The following is a 17,620-nucleotide window of genomic DNA, read 5'->3' on the forward strand; positions in this document are numbered from 1 at the left end:
TTTTCAAACACACATTTGTTCCACTGAGATTGATATATTAGAGAACGATATGAGCATCTGTGGATTTTGCATTTGCTATGCACAGTTTTGTCTGCAAGAAGCAGGAGTCAGTACAGAAAACGGCACCCAGCTGAGGTGGGATGCACAGTTGTGCACAAAATGCACATGGCTCTGGGGTCCTCAGCTCACTGCAAATGTTACTCACCCACACCTGGTGTTACAATTTTTTTTTTTTAAATTTCTGACAACCTTCCTTCTACCACTTCATAGTAACTCATAAGCTGCACCCCTTCTGACACCCACTTCCGCAAGCAGACTGGGAGCCTTTTCCAAGGCAAAGTGTCATAAGTATTATAGTAGTTATTATGCATTTCTTAACCGCTTAATATGTGTAAAATTGTGCAATCGTCTTCATTAAGTTCCTTTCTTTTTTAACGTGTCGCTAATGAAGTTTTTGCATGTTGCTGCCCCCACTCCATTTCCCCCATAAGCCCTTTGGTTTTTACTGCACAGTTTGGCATAGCATGGTGATTTCTACAAACGTATCCATCACACAATAGCAGAACTGACGGCAAAGTGCTTAGCACGGCGCTTGACATTTGGTAAGCAGTCACAAAATGCGTCCTTATGCAGTTTCCCACTGTTATGAATCATTCTACCCATACTGGAGTGCCTACAACGAGCCAGACACTGTGTTAGGCTCTGGAAATTAGCAGTAACAATGACAACAACTAGAGTAATAGCAATACCCTTGTCTCCATGTACTGCGGTACCAGCAGTTGCTTGCGTTTAGATGAAAACGTTACTGTTGCTGCCACGCTCTGCTTAGAAACGCACTGTTCCCCAGCTCTACTTGGAGTCCATTCATTTCCTGTTCCTACCCACCAAGACAATAGTGGTCACTTCCCTGGAGGCGAGAGGGAAGGAGTTAAACACGAGGCCTTTCTGCATCTCCAAATCCCAGGGACCTTAAGGGAATGAAGACTTGGTCATCTCTGGGGAGGAATGACTTTGTCAAGCTAATTAATACTAAGGTTGGAGGGGGGTAAGGGGATTGGAAGCATTAACTCGGAGCGGGGTTCCAGGTAGGGAATAGGTGAGTTGTGATGGCATGAACCCTGCCAAGCACCACCCAGATGGCCAGAGCTTCCTATCCTGCTGAGTCCTGCTCTCTGGGCTTGACCAGGCTCTGGGTTTCCTGAGACCAGATATTCTGGGATTACTGGATGTTGATAAGGCTGGAGGATGAGCCACAGTCTCCAGGTTGTTCCCTATAACATGCTTGGTAGGTCAAAGGATGCTGGAAAGAGGCCACCCTGTCTGCCCGCAGTGTCTGCTGTTGGCAGCCCTGCCTGAAGGTCAGCATTGACCCTCTGTATCTGTGGCAAGGCTTCAGGTGTGGCTGAGGCTCTCCGCTCTGGGATCTATATCTATACTTATGCCCTCCGCTATATCATCAATGTCTATTTCAACCTAGGTAGAGTAGCCGACTTTAATTTGGCCAACAAAAAAGTGAAACAACAAAAGCAAAAAAATCTGTCATGCAGATTTTCTTTTCTTTCTTAAAAAGGACATTTTTAACATCAAAAGAGGACAAAACACACAGAATTTTATGCAAAGAGTGGATTTAGCACTATGAGAACCTGCCACGTAGCCCTGGTTTCGACTAGTTCACAGCAGACTTCTTACAAAGCCACCCCGGCCTTCCTCTGCTACTGAGCACCAGAGCTTGAGACCTGTGCCCTCTCTCAGAGCCTCCCTGCTCTCTGGGGTTGCATCCTGACTTTTTCGGTGGCCTGTCTTGACTTCCCTAGCAAGGCTGCAAGCTCCGCCTGTTCTTGGAGTGCCCCTGGTACCTGACACTTTATCTAAACTCACAGTGGGTGATCAAGAAGCCGGGGCAGGCGTGCTGCTTGCAGGGCTGGAGGGCACCCCGCTAAAGCACAGCACAAAGGCGTCCCAAGTCAAACCACTTGGCTTTGCTCTGCCCAAGGAGCTCTGCTCTAAGGGATGGCAGGCACAGGTGGAGAAGGAGGGAGGGTTTTTGATTGCATATTTCACTTGCTGTGTGATGTTAGGCAAGCTGCCTAATCTCTCTGTGCCTCCATTTCCTCATCTAGAAAATAGGGGTAATGGCCGGGCGCGGTGGCTCAAGCCTGTAATCCCAGCACTTTGGGAGGCCGAGGCGGGTGGATCACGAGGTCAGGAGATCGAGACTATCCTGGCTAACATGGTGAAACCCCGTCTCTACTAAAAATACAAAACAAAACAAAAAAAAAAAACTAGCCGGGCGTGGTGGCGGGCGCCTGTAGTCTCAGCTACTTGGGAGGCTGAGGCGGGAGAATGGCGTGAACCCGGGAGGCGGAGCTTGCAGTGAGCCGAGATCACGCCACTGCACTCCAGCCTGGGAGCACAGCGAGACTCCGTCTCAAAAAAAAAAAAAGAAAATAGGGGTAGTAACAATAGGTACTAATATGGGCCAGGCAGTGTTTTATTTTGTTTTTTTTTTTTTTTTTTTTTTTTTTTTTGAGATAGGTTTTTTTTTGTCACCCGGGCTGGAGTGCAGTGGGGTGATCTCAGTTCACTGCAGCCTCGACCTCCTGGGTTCAAGTGATCCCCCCAAGTAGCTGGGGCTACAGGCATGCACCATCACACCTGGCTAATTTTTGTATTATTACTATTATTATTTTTAAGAGACAGGGTTTTGCCATGTTGCCCAGGCTGGTCTCGAACCCCTGAGCTCAAGTGATCCACCCGCCTTGGCCTCCTAACATGCTAGGATTACAGGCCTGAATCACCACACCTGGCCCCAGGCAGTGTTTTAAGTATTTCACATGCGATAATGTATTTACTCCTTATTAACCACCCTACGAGGTTAGAATTAATAATATCCAAATGTGGCAGATAAAAAAGATCAGGAAACCAAGGAACAAAGATGTTAAGGAACTTGCCCCAGTTCAGATGGCCAGTAGTTGGCAGAGCCCCAGTGGGCTTCTAGATGTTGTGCTCTTAACCACCCTACTATAGCCCCTACCTGAATGTCCAGTGTGAGGATTAAATGAGATAATACATGTAGTGTGCTTAGGACATGGGCTGGCATAAAGCTTATAGTAAGCAATCTTTAAGAGTTAGCTGTTGCTGTTATTGTTAGTGTTATTATTACTCTTTCATCTGTCCTTGTTCTCAGCACCCTCTAACAGCGCCCTGACACTGGCCCAATATATACTTATCTAGGACAAGCCCTGGCCCAGCAAAGCAGCCTGGGGACCTTCAGTCCCAGGTGTCAGAAGCTGTGACCCTGTCTGCTGGGAGCCTTATGCCCCAGAGCCAACTCCTCTCTCTGTCTTTCTTTTCTGTTTTTTGGCTTTCTCTTCTTCTTTCTTTCTTTCTTTTTTCTTTTTTTCTTTTTTTGAGACAGGGTCTTCCTGTCACCCAGGCTGGAGTGCAGTGGCACAATCATGGCTCACTGCAGCCTTGACTGCCTGGGCTCAAGCGATCCTTGCACCTCAACCTCCCAAGGAGCTGGGACTACAGGCACGCACCACTATGCCCAGCTAACTTTTTTATTTTTAGTAGAAACAAGGTCTCACTATGTTGCACAGGTCTCTGTGCTTGCAAGTGTGAGCCACTGCGCCTGGCCCCTCTCTCTGCCTCTCTCAACATCTGCTCAGATCACAGGCTGCAGATCCCAGACTCAATCCTACCAGCTCTGAGCTTTCTGCTCTTTGTCCTGCATGACTCAGTTCCAATCCTTGCCCAGTCTCTCTGGGTTTTCCAAAGTCACCCTCGTGGGTGCCTTCAGAGATACCAAGTGGGAGAATTGGACCAGAACTGTGCTAATGAAGCCCTGGGGACCCGCCTGCGAGCTGCTATCTGGAAAAGGCGATCGGTGTAGGCTTTAGGGTAACGGCCAGATCTGAGAGGAGGCCAGAAGGGGACTAAGAAGCATGGCTCTGATACTTCACAGCGACCCCCATCAGGATGTGGAGTCCATTTCCCCACTCCCGAAATCTGCGCCGGCTTCATGACTTGCTTTCACTGACAGAATGTGGTCCTTACAGCTTCTACATTCACCCTCTAGGATCACGGCCCCAACACCATGGTGGCCCACTATGCCACCAAGGAGGAGAAACCACGTGGAGAAAGAGATCCCGCACTCAGCTGTCCCTACCAAGCCCAGCCCAAGCTGACTGCCAGATGGGCACAACTTCATGGCGAGCCCAGGAGAGACCAGGGGGAATAATAATCCTGGTTGTTTCAGCCGAGTGCTGAGTTGGTTTCCTAAGCAGCAGTAGGTAGCTGACCAGAGGAGCTATCTGTGGCCCGGCCGGCACGCTCCTGCAGGCAGGACCTCACTCTGCACTCCGGGGCCGTGGTGTTTCAGTGCCCCAGTGGCCGGAGCCTGTGGATGTGCTGTGGGTTGGCCTCCAGGGACTGGGCCCCATCTCCCTCGGGGAGACTGTCTCTCTTAGTCACTAGTCTTCATTCTGCAGAGAGAACGGCCTGTTCCTTCTCCAGCTGTGAGCCCACCAGTGCCTGGAACCCCCTACCTATGCATTCTGTTCATCTTGAGCTGCAGAACACACCAGCATCTCTCAGCCCCCAGGGGCTGCCGGTTAGAGCCAAAACCCCTATTTTCAAACCCCTCCCAGGAGGAGTCTCTGACACCCCAGGGCCCTTGGGCGACCCTGGGAGAAGACTGGACTGGGGAGTCAGAAACCCCAGCTCCCCTGCCAAGTGGGCCACTGCAGAGATTCCTCTTCAAGGGGATGAAGACACAGGGGAGAGTTACCTGCACCCTCCCACACTGAGGAATCCTATGAATGGGCCCAAGGGAGAGCTCCGCGGGGGAGGGGGAGTCAGGCGCCACGGCAGCCCCCAGGAAGCAGGGGTCATTACCAACTCCCCAGGCGTCTGTCTAGACCGTTTGCCTGCCTGAACGCATAACTGAGTCAAGATCTAATTAGTTTCTGTGTCCTGGCTGAGAGTCAAGGCCGGGCGGGCGCAGGAGGACCTGGGAGCGGGTGGAAAGCAGGAGACTCTCAGGGTAAGCGGGTCTCCAGCCTTTTTCAGTGTGCGGAAAAAGAAGGAACTCTCATTTCCATGCACTGAACTACCCCAGATAAAAAACATCTGTGCCTCCGATGAAGACCACCCCTCCCCTCCGCAAGGACTGTGGGCCACACACGGCCTGCGCCCATGTCTGTGCACCAGTTACCCGGGATTCAGGCCAGATTCAAATATGTCAATCTCATGTGAGGAATGATCAAACCCTTCCTAATTTGCATGTTAAATTTCCTTGTGGTGGAAATAAATAGCCTCAGTTCATCAGAGAAGAGCTTTCCTCGGGAGCCTTTCATTAAAGGCGGCGGCGAGTGCTTCATTTGCATGTTCTGTGCGGCACATTCGGGAGTCTGGGCGGATGTGGCCAGCGGCGCCCCAGGGCTGCCGGGATGGGCCATGGAAAATGCATCCGTTGCTGGGAAGTGGGAGGAGATGACAGGAAGAAGTGAGGGTGTGGCTGTGTGTGCGCACCTGTGCGTTCCAGACGTGCAGAGGAGGCGGTGGCAGGTCCACATCCCTAGCTCCTGCCTAATTTGCAGTGTGATCCTGGCCTTGTCACTTTACCTCTCTGGGACTCAGTTTCTGTATCTATAAAATGGGAAGCATTAAGTGTTTTGTATTAAGTAAAAGCAAAGCAATAGGTGTTTTGTATCCTCACAGCCCTCCTTGTGAGAAGTAAATGCATTAACACTAATGAAGGCACATTGTGCACGGCTGTGTGTGGGGTCATGCTCTGTGGACCATGGATGGAGGTGCAGAGCTGTGCATGGGCACACAGGGTGCCTTTGAGAGACAGCAGCGCCTCCCTGCCTGCCCCAGCTTCAGAGAGCTCCACAGCTTCATGGAAATGTCCTCCCCGTCCCACCTACAGCTCTCTGTGGGTGGTGACGCCCTTGTGTGATCCTGCAATCAAACAAGGACATTGAGGGAACTGGGCAAACATCCCATCAGGAGAGGTGAGGACAGAACCTGTGACTTGGGGTGCTGGGCCTGGCAATGTTCCCATCCCTGACACGCGAGTCCCTCTTCTGTTCCCAGGTGCCCAGCCTGACCAGGGAAATGACACTGAGTGAAAATGATGTTGGCGCCTTTGCCTCTGATCACGCCAGGATGCTGAGGAGCTGGGGAGCCCAGTGAGATCCAAGCGGCACGGAGACTCAGGGGGTCTGGGGGACTCATGCCGTGTCCCCAAGAAGTCATTTCCACTCAGGGCCACCATGTCCCCGCTGTAAGACAGGGCTTGTCCCAGATGCCAGCTGAGGTGTTCTGTGGCTGCGTGACTCTCTCATAGCTCCTATCTCCCCTGCCTGCCCCCTGCACCAGTGCCCTCAGCCCAGATCCAGCGAGGCCACACCCACCATCCATCTCCAGCTTCCTCGGGAATGGGGGACTCATTTTCTCCCCAAGCCAGGACCTGTTAACGGAGACTGTGAGGAAACAGGTTGCTATGGAAACCAAGCCAGCCACGGTTTGAGAGACTTTTGCATGTTTTTTCCGCCCTTCCCCTTACACTTTGAACTTATTAGTCTTAATTGACATAATTATCGCAAGGTCGTCAACCTGATGCATGAGGAGCAGCTGTGCCTCTCGCTGCCCAGCACCAGCCCTGACCCTCGGGGATGCTCCCTGCCGCCTCTGTCCCTCCCATCTGCCACTACCCTGGCTTTCCCTGCTACTGACTAGCAAATCCTGAGGCCGCACGCGGGCCCCGCATGTCAGGAAGAACCTGTCCTAAAGCAGGAGGGGGCTCCCAGGCCAGGGTGGGCGGATGGACGGCATGTAGGACCACATGCATCCGTGGGAAGCAGGTCGTAAGGAGCACCACCCCGTGTCCTCTTGCACCAGTATCCTCAACCTCTCGGCCAATGGTTTTAGCAGGACTGATCAGAGGAGGCCGGAGTGAATCACTCTTTCCGAGCCTCTCACTTCTCTGTGCAGTGGAGGTGTTATACCTGCCCCAGGCTGACGATCCAGCAGATAGCATCAAGGAAGGTGGCCCGTGCAGCAGGAAGCGACTTCTACTTGAATTGTTATGAGAAAGGGGGCTGGAGGGACCCCCAAGAGGGAGCGAAGGGTGGCCAGCCAGCTCTTCATCCCTCCCCTCCATGCCAGGCCCCTGACCCCATGTGCCAGGGCAACTATGCATGGAAGGGCAGCTCGGCTCCAGCTGGGAGAGTCCGGGGGATGCCAGCGCCTCACTCTAGGTCATGGTTCTCAATGGGGGTGCTGTTGCCCCAGGGTACAGGTGGCAGCATCTGAAGACATTTTTGGTTGTCACATCCAGAGGGTGTCTATTGGGATCTAGGGGTTATAGATTAGGGCTGCCTCTTAACACCTTACATCACACAGGACAGACCCCCGCCCTCCAACAACGAAGTTTCCATTCCCCAATGTGAGCAGTGCAGAGGCGGAGAAGCCCTGCTTTAGCTGTTTCTAGCTGCTGCCTTCCTCCCAGGCAGCATAAGGCTGTGGCTTGAGGGTCCTCAAATAGTGGTACCCCTCCCTCACCCTCTGCCCCGCTGTTGGATATTGGAGGCCCGCCCCGTGGGGTGTGTGTGTGTGTGTGTGTGTGTGTGTGTGTGCTGTGTGTGCAGATGGGGTCCCTTCAGCCTCCCCACCTTCCCCAATCCTCAGGAGTGGGAGGAGCTGGCCTCAGGTCGGGAGAAGGACAGCCTGCTCCTCCTCCTAGCCCACCTCTCCCATTCCTCCCTGAGGATTATGCCATTTCCAAACTCGTTAACTTTTAATTACTACCTTCCCTCTGCCTGAGTACACTGGCTCCATGCCACTACATCTCTATTAAAATTCAATTTATGCCCATCATAACTAATTCCTGTACTTCAGTTTTCTCACCATCAGCCTTCAATTTTCAGACAAGATGTCCAAGCTCATGGCCGAATTGGAGTAAATCTCCAAAGGGCTGGTAACAGGCAGATAGGATCTACCTTCATTGAGGAAAAGAACCTGGACTTCCCCGGAGGGTGGGAAGGAACCGTGGCCAGGAAGAATGAGGTGGGAGGAGCCTGCCCTGCTGGGTGGAGGAAGGTGGGTGAGCATCAGCGTCATGCCCTTGGTGGCTCTCAGATCATCCTTTCCATTGATAGAGCCATCTGTGACCAGACACTCTTCTGCACGCTTCATCTTGCATGCCATTCCCAGCCACCCTGGGAGGTAGCTACTGGTCTTATTATTCCCATTTTTCAGATTAGGCAACCGAGGCAGGGATTAAGCAGTCTGCTCAAAGGCACATAGCGAGTCAGGGGCAGGACTGGACATCACAAGTGGGGGATGCTGGGGCTGGATCTGGGAAGATAAGCAATGGTTTGCCAGGTAGCAGAGGTGTGCGAGGACGGTAGAGGTGGAGGACGGAGGTGGGCATGGGCGCGAGGGCATGAAAGAGCAGAGACCATGGGTGCACAATGCGTTCCGCCCATTACTGAAGAGAGTTAGCGAGAGAAGAGGCTGGAGAGATGGACAGGACTTGGTGATACAGGGTCTTGTACTTCCTCAACCAAAATCCTTTCAAGACTGCCTACTGCCTGCTGGATGTATCCGAGAAGATTCTTCCTGGCATTCCAGGTCCTATCTCTGCCATCTTGGGTCAGCCATGTCTCCCATTTCCTGGGGCAACTGGCTCAACCTGTCATGCCCCTTCCAGTCTCCAATTCTTGATTCCTACTTTCCTGTGAGGATTCCCCTCCACTCCCTGTCCTGACTTGCTCATCCCTCTCTCACTCCTCAACTTGCCCCATCCTCCCCCTCCTGAAGGTCACCAGACTTCCATGTCCCTAAATTGAGCTGGTGATTGATTGATTGATTGATTTTTATTTATGTTTTGAGATGAGGTCTTGCTTTGTCGCCCAGGCTGGAATGCAGTAGTGCGATCTTGGCTCACTGCAACCTCTGCCTCCCAGGTTCAAGTGATTCTCCTGCCTCAGCCTCCCAAGTAGCTGGCCTTATAGGCACGAGCCACCATACCTGGCTAATTTTTGTATGTTTAGTAGAGATGGGGGTTTTACCATATTGACCAGGCTGGTCTTGAACTCTTGACGTCAGGTGATCCACCTGCCTCAGCCTCCCAAAGTGCTAGGATGATAGGCGTGAGCCACCACGCCAAGCCTGAGCTGAGGATTTTAGAATCCAGCAGCGGTTGACACAGTTGGTCCTTCCTAAACCAAGAACACACCCTCTTCCCTCCCAAGACACCCCAATCTCCAGGCTTCCCCTCTCCCATCTAGCCTCTAGGTTTTGTTCTGCTGGGCTGGTTTCCAACTCCCTTATATATGGCCTGGTGGGACCACAGAGCCCTTTCCTTGCCCAGCTTCCTGAACAAAGATTTGAAACATGAGCATCTGATCATGTCCCTTTCCTGGGAAAAACCATTCGAGGGCTCCACATAGCTTTTGGCAGAAAGTGCAAGTGCCTAAGAGAGCGACAAGCCCCCACTTGATCTCGCTCCAGTGTCCTCCTTGGCCACGTGGACCTTCTTTCAGCTCCTCCAGACACAAGGTCCTTGGATGGAGCTGCAGGGACCATTCCTGTGGCATCCCCCTGCCCTGGCTACCTCCACTCATTCTCTGGGTCCCAGCTCCCCCAGTGGAATCTGCTTGACCTTACTTTCCCTTGAAAGCACGCATCAAAACTGGAATCCACCCACACTCGCACTATTATTTACTTCTGTGCGAGTAACACGTGGGGGTCAGGATCTTACTGTCTTATTTAGGGCCACTCAGCACCCAGTATCTGGTCACAACTGGCACCCATCGTAGTGACCCAGGGATGCTGGCGTCTCCTGCCGGGAGCACCTCCTTCTTTCATGGTTTGTCCACACTGCTCAAGTTCTGTGTCTCCCAGGGGCTGCTCCCAACTCCTCCAGCTCCTTCTCACCTCTTCCTGCCTCTTCCTGAAACTCTGAGGCTCACCTGGCCTCAGTCCCCTGCTGTTGCTCCTCAGCCACGGTACTTAGAGTCCTGTGGGCACCTCTAGCTCCAGTGAGAACAAACGTTTCCAAAGGTGGCGGGGCAGGCGGGGCTGGCACTGCCTTTCTGATTGCCCTCCTTGCCTAGCTCTGTGCCGGGCAGGCAGAAGGCCCCCAGTCCCTTGCCTGACGAATGAACAAACGCTGGCATCTCCTGCCGTTCCTTCACCAGGCTTGGAAGCAGAAGGCCTGGCACTCGTCTTCAGTCTATGATTTCAGATCTTGGACAAGAAATGAAACCTGAGCCTTTGTGTTCCTCATGTATCAAGATGCCTACCCCGCAGGAGTTGCTGATGTTAAGGAATTCAGAAGAACCGAAATAAAAGCGGCTGGTGTGGGGCCTGGCATGAGGTAGGTGATCATTTGAGTGTTAGTTCATAAGAGTTAATGTACTATTTCTCCTTCTGCAGTGGCTTAGAAAGTGCTGCTGCCCTGGGAAAGGACAAGCTCAGCCAGGCGGCACAGAGCAGGGGAGGGACGCAGGCTTGGGGTCCTGAAGATCCTGGGTGAAACCTGACTCTGTGTACTGGCTGTGTGACCTTGGGTCACACGCTGAACCTCTCTGAGCTGTGACTTCTAGTTAGGAAGCAGAGATAATAATTGCACTAGTCTTCCAGAACTGCTGCCAGTAAGAGCTTGGCTCGGTTCCTGGCACTCACCTCGTGCCACGCAGGTGCTCCCGTGCCCTCTGGGAAGGCCCGCTGGCCTCTGCCTCCCCGTCTCTGCTGCCTGCTCTCTCTTCTAAGGGGAGGCCAGAAAGAGGGCCAAAGAAGCCAGAGACAAAGCTGCTGGCCTGGGGAATTTCTCTTCATCTTCTTATCTGAGGAGTTTCAAAGGCTGCCAGTGGCTCCGCGTGCGTCCCCTGCCTTTGTGTCCCTTGCTGGGGCCGTCACATGTGCAGGGCTTCTCTGTCTCAGATATACTTTCTTCTCCCAGCTGCCAAGCCCATGCAGTTCCCAGACATCACAGCTCTGCCACAAGGACCTCAGCATGGCAGGTGGGCTGGGGACCCAGCCTGGGGCCGGCCAGACGCCCACCTGGCTCTCCTGGGCCTCCCCTGCACACATCTGCTCTTCTCCACACGGGCCAGGGATGAGACTCGGCCTCAGCTGGTCTCATATCCTCACGCTTGCCTCTCAGAAGGGGGTCTTGCTTTCGTGGCCCCCGGGGCAGAAGAATGACACACAGTGATGTGCGGCAGGGACAGAAGGAGCCCGATGGGAAACTGTGTGCGCCTTTGCAGAGAAGGCAGCACACTCAGGTCCAACAGCGCTCCCAGATCTGCCACTCACTCTCTGGATAGTCCCAGGCAAGTTCCTGACCCTCTCTGAGCTTCAGGTTCTTCATTTGCAGAATGAGGGTAATGAGATTCACCTGTTGTGAGATGATGGCTGTAAAGAACTTGGCACCCATGAACCTCCATAAACATTAGTGTGTGCGTGCCCAGTTATGAATGGGAATCTGTGTGTGTGTGTGTGTGTGTGTGTGTGTGATCTGCCTTGCTCATCTTTTCTTTTTTCTCCTATTCGACTTTAAGTGTGAGAATAATTATGCCAGAAGATGTTACCAAGGTGGGACAAAATCATCTGGTTGATGACGTTGCCAGGGCACAGACCCAAGGACAGGTGGCAGGTTCCATTCTTCGTCCATCGTCCCTCCATTCTCCTCCTCCTCCATCCCTCCATCCATCCTCCCTCCATCTCCTCCATCCTCCATCCATCCTCCGTCTCCTCCATCCTCCATCCATTCTCCCTCCGTCTCCTCCATCCTCCATGATTCATGCCGATGCAAAGAAATCGATCGATGTTGTTCAGCGGTGCCGATCGATGTTGGTTCGACGTGCTGAAAGATCGCCGGATCGCCGCCGACGATCGATCGGATAAAGATGGCATTGATCTTTTGCGTGATGGCGGATCGATCTGGATCAGCGTGATCGCCGGTGTCAGCGTTGATTCTGCCGAAGCGCGCCATTGATCGACGCAACGCCATTGATCCACCCTCCATCCATCCTCCCTGTTCTCCTCCATCCTCTTTCCATCCTCCCTCAGTTCTCCATCTGCTGTCCATCCTCCCTCTATCCTTTGTCCATCCTCCCTCCATCTCCTACATCCTCCATCCATCCTCCCTCTCCGTTCTCCTCCATCCTCCCTCTGTCCTCCTCCGTCTCCATCCCCTGTCCTGTCATTTCTCCAGCCAGGGGGGTTGTCTCCAGCCGTGCTGCCCTTGCTGGTGAAATGGATGTAAACTGAAGCTGAATGGATTCAACCTGGGAGATGGCTCCTGGAGAGGAGGGAGCTGAGAACAGTCAGATGAGAGAGGCTCCAGCACTAACACAAGAGGGCCTGACCTCTATGGCTTTTATGTGAGTTGCACACACACCTTCCTGTTGTACTCAGACAGGCTCGTGACTAACTGACTAACTGTTAACCTGCAAACAAGGCTGCATGGGAATCATACACACACAAACACATACATGCATGTGCGTACACACACACACACACACACACACACTTTAGCAGACACATTAGACTCCATACATTAGACTCTATATATCCAAATAAGTTTTGTGCTCTTCCTCCCCCCACCACCTGTCCCCAGCACACGCCCCAGGGATCACTTTGGGAAGCTGCGTGCCTGTTCCAGGGGAGGGGCAGGTCGTGGGGCCAGTGTCCACACCTTGAGGAGGGTCTCCCATGCAGTATCCTCCTGCTCACATGAGAGAAAGGATCTCATTTCTTTAGAGTCAGATTTTGCGTTGTTTCCTTGCTGTGCTCCCAGCTCTTAGAGCCGCCTCATTTCTTAAACTGGGAATTCAAGGCTAGTTTCAAAATAGATGGAGATTTGTCACCAACAAGGGGCTCTCACAGCTCTTGTCTAAGAGGAGTTCTGCACAGGTGTACAGAGCCCCAGGTGGCCACTCAGAGGAGACAAGCTACCTACACACGTGATTTTCTGGGGGGTTTGTTATCAGATCTGTCCCATGATCTTGTCGAGACAGACACCTTGAATAGTCCTAACAGGTATCATTCAGGTCACATCTATTGCACCAGGGTGGGCTTGACCTATAGAATCCCAGGTATTCCTTACAATAATTCTCTGATGTAGGCATTACTGTGCCTGATTCCAAGGAGAGAAAACAAAATCAGGGTGGCTAACCACTTCTGCCTCAGGTGACAGAACTAGCAGGGACAGGGTCATATTCATGCAGGCCTGACTTCAACATCTATGTTCTTTTCACTCTGACCCCAATGATGAATGTGGACCCACATATTTGTGCCACAGTCACACGTACTCAGAAGGGTGCACAGTACTTCATGTAGCACATGTACACACACACACACACACACACACACACACACACAAACCCAGACTCATTTGGCTACAGAACCCACCAAGAATAAAGACTTTCAGAGATTGAACATGAATGTAAACTTTCCTCCCTTTGGAAACATAGTTAAATTTATGGCAGCACTTCTAATCTTATTTTCTCTCAACTTGCTGAGTAAATTTAGCCATTTTCCTGCCTGAAAATTGGATATTATCATCTTACTCAGAGCCTGGGGTTTGTAAAATATGGGGAAGTCCTCAGTATCCAGCAGTGGTTGGAGAGCCGTGGGCTATGAGGCTGGACAGGCTCCTATGGAATGCAGTTTTCAGTATGCATTTATTTAAAAGGTGAACCTGGAACATTTTGTTGAGCCCAGAACAAGGAAATGTTCAGATTCTAATGGGGATATGTTCAAAGAACCCATGCTCCAGCTTGAAGGAGCTCCATCGGCCAAATTTAGGTTGAGTATGGAAATGAACAATGACATGGGTGGATTAAAGCACATTGAATAAAAAATCATAATGCATGAGTTTATACTGATGCTAAATTACTTTAAAGGGGGTCAGAAAAGAAAGCTGTTTACAAATGAATGCCACCTAATATAAGTAAAAGGAATACAAGAATATCTCCTTATCACAACCACCATAGTAATAACTGATTCAGGTAAGACTCATCAATGGATACTAAACCACTGGGTGGGAGAATCCTGGGAAGGAGATTATTCACATAGTCCCAAGTTATCACTCTATAGGCCACTCATCAACAACAAAGTGAAGAAGATACGTCAACCTTTTGACAATGGAGAAATCTGGTGGACATCACCTTGACCAGTTCACCAAACCCAACGTCACCAATAATGGGGCAAATTGTTATCAGGCGCCTTCTCCTGTGGAGCATCAAGGACACATACCTACAAATATGGTTCCCAAAAGGCTTAACAAGAGTTGAATCATGAGGATATAACTGGACAAACCCACATTGAGAGAAATTCTGCAAAGCTGGCTGGACTCTCAGAAGTGCCAGAGCCATGTAAGGTAAGAAAGAAACAACAAGGAATAGTTCTAGATTTAAGGTGTATCAAGACTCATGGCAACTAAAGGCCACGTGTGGTCTCCGATTAGGTCCAGCACTGAACAAGAACCACAACCATGGCCATGAAGGACACTGGGATAAAGGTACGTCTAGCGGAACAAATGGAGAAACTTGAATATAGGCTGCGTTTTAGATAGCGGTATTGTATCAGTGTTAAATTTCCCAACTGTGAAAATTGTGTCATGTGTGATTCTTCAGGCAAATGCCTTGCTCTTAGGAAATATTACTTACGAATGAAGTGACAGGATGTCTACAGCAAATCCTTAAATAGTTCAGCAGAAAAGGTACATGTGTATATGTGTGTAGGGAGACAGTAAGAGAGCGCACATGAGCGAAATGTTAGCAATCGTGATGGCACCCGTATGAAGGTGTTTACAGTACTAACGATTTTACTCAGATTTGAAAAAAAATCAAGATTAAAAGAAAGAAGAAAAAAGCACCTGCTATGAGCCAGGGACACAGGTGGCTTCTATCTATCCACCACCCTTTTCCATTCTTGTGTTAACAACTTTCACCCTTCTTCCCTATCACATGGCTGTAGTGTGGGGGCTGCCAATCCTGGTGTCTCAAGCTCTGGAGTAGACATATGATGCCAGCCTGGCCAAGCAGCGTGCTCCATGCTGTTGCCCACCACGACTGGTCAGGGATGGTCTGAGCTGGGCCAATCAGAATCCTTCCCTGGGACTTTCTAAGTGAAACTTCCAGAGAAGTTCTTTCTACTCAGAAATCAGGCAGCTATAGCCTGTGAGCCCTGAACTTCTCAGTGTCACTCATGACTTAATGAAGTATGAACCCAGAGGTGGGCACAGCTGAGTGACTTGGAGGGAAGAGGGCCTGGCTGTATCAAATTCTTGGTTCTAAGTCCTGAGGTTCCAGGAACTGCCAAGGTTCGGGAAGCTCTGACTTCAGTTCTGTGGTGCACTTGTGGTCTCCTCCGTAAATAATGAGAAGGCAAAAAAGGTGTTAGGGGACACATAAGGCCATACTTTGTGGACAGTCACAAAGGACAGAGGAGATGGAGCTCTGTATGTGTGTGTGTGTGTGTGAGAAAGAGAGAGAGAGGGTGGGGGGGACAAAGGGGGAGAGAGAGAGAGGGAAAGAGAGAGAGAGAAAGAGAGAGAGAGAGAGAGAGAGATTAAGAACACATGCATTATCAGGACAGGTTTTCTAAAAGAGAAGGAATTTGAGCTGGGCCTTGCAGGAGAAAGAAGTTTCCAAAAAGGGGAAATAATCCCGTGGAGGGGAGAGGACAGTTTGGACAAAGTCCAAGAAGAGGGAGTTTGTAGGGAACCGTCCTGAGACCTTTGTAGGGAACCGTCCTGAGACCTGTGGTGGCCTGATCTGGTGGGAGTGGCAGGAGGTGAGACTATGCCATCAGGAGCAGATCAGGAAGAGTTCTAAGGCACTTCTAAGGAGTGCAGACCTTGCCTCCGGGGCACAGCAAGTGTTTAATTGAAGGAAAATCCTGATCAGACCTGCATTCAGGCACAGCATTGCCCCCAGGCCACCAGAGCCAACACTCTTGCGGGTGAGGAGGCAAAGGAATGAGTTTCCTAAGTGCACGCTCATCTATTTCCCCTGAATAACTTCCACCCAACATAGCTATACAATGGAGTATCTGCATTCTCCCTATTGCTTTGTTTTCTAGAATTTGCAGAGCACAGTTAGCAGAAAGATTGCTTAGGATACACATTAAGGAAGCAATTGCAGCAATCCTTCTTCAGTGAGAGGCAGTGTGGTGGATGGTAAAAAATTCCCACTCTGCTGTCAGACAATTTATATTTGAAGACCAGCTCAACCATCTGACTTCAGGTGATTTCTTTAACTTCTCTGAGCCTCACTGTGTTTATCTGCAAAATGGGGGAAATAACTGAAACTACTCATAGGATTGTGGACAGGATTAAATGAGATAATCCCAGAGGGACATCATAATGTCTGCCATATAATACATTCTTTTTCATTGTCTATGATTGCTATCATCATTGTCGTCATCATCATCATCATGACCATCATCATCAATAGCAGGACCTCATCATCGTCACCACCACCGATAGCTGGACCCTGTCCACTCCTTGAATGCCTGCAGGGACGAGGGCTGTTTTCAAAGGCAGCCCATTCCATCTGGTCCTTCCACTGAGCTGGAACCTGCTTCTGTGTACCACCCACCCTTGCATCCTAGCAGTGCCAGGGCCCCAGAAGAGTGGCTCTGAACCAGATAAGGAACCAACTCTCCTCCTCGCCTCCTTCTGGATCCTGCCTCCAGCTCCCTGCCGGAAGAATTCAGGGGCAGACTAGGCCCAGCACCACTTGCACGCATGGTATGCCATCCCATGCTCTTGGTAACCCACTCGCGTGTGTCCAGCGTCTAAGAAGATGCAGGGGCTCTTCACAGAGACTGTCACAACTTCCTGGGGGTGCTAGGTGGTGGTCAGGAGAGGCTCTGAACCCCAACTGAAAGCCACAGCAGGGACTGCTCAGGGAGAGCCTTCTGGTCTCCTTGTAGGCTCCCTGGAGAACCGGAGGCCCAGAGTGGCCAGCCCTGCAGGACCTCTTGCTTGCCCATCCAGCTCTCCCCTCTGCAGGAGGGATGGGGGTGCCCTGTCCTGGACTTTCTTTTGCCAATGTGGCCACACTACACCAGCCTGTGCAGTCCAGGGTGAAGGCAGAAAGACTGGGGTGAGGAGTCACTCCAAACTCTGGCCTCCGCACTCCCTAAAGGAAAGGATGGTTCGCCAGAAGGACAGATCGAGCAATTATACCCCTCCCCTTATTTGCATTCCTGTCCCCGGTGGCAGATTTGTATCAACATCACCAGGGCAAGACAATCTTGTTTCCCCAACACAACTGATTATGCACATCAGGCCCTGGGATTAATCACCAGCCACAGGGTTGGAGCCAATAAAACAGGCAGAGATGGGAGGATAAGAGCAGAAAGGAGGGAGTGCCTGCCCCAGTCTGTGGCTGTGAGGAAAGGCTGGAGGCCAGGGTGGCCTGGGCGAGGGGCTGCTTCCCTGCTGGCAGCAAATCCACTCTTACTGAGACCCTGTTCTCTGTCCCGGCTCTTCTTTCTCCCCTCCTGGCAGTGTCCCAGCAGGGAAAGGCCAGTCAGGCCCAAGAGCTCCATTGCATGGGCACAGATAGGAAGTGAAGATAAGCCC

At 51.3% G+C, this 17,620-nt stretch overlaps 1 protein-coding gene across 2 annotated transcripts in view; it reads right to left on the reverse strand.

Annotated features, from left to right (window-relative positions):
• Positions 1-17,620, reverse strand: part of SDK2 (sidekick cell adhesion molecule 2) — a 312,881-nt gene that overhangs the window by 158,034 nt on the left and 137,227 nt on the right. The gene's annotated exons all lie outside the window — the stretch shown is intronic.

Source organism: Papio anubis, chromosome 17 (assembly GCF_008728515.1).
Source record: "Papio anubis isolate 15944 chromosome 17, Panubis1.0, whole genome shotgun sequence".
In the NCBI taxonomy this organism is placed as follows: Eukaryota; Metazoa; Chordata; class Mammalia; order Primates; family Cercopithecidae; genus Papio; species Papio anubis.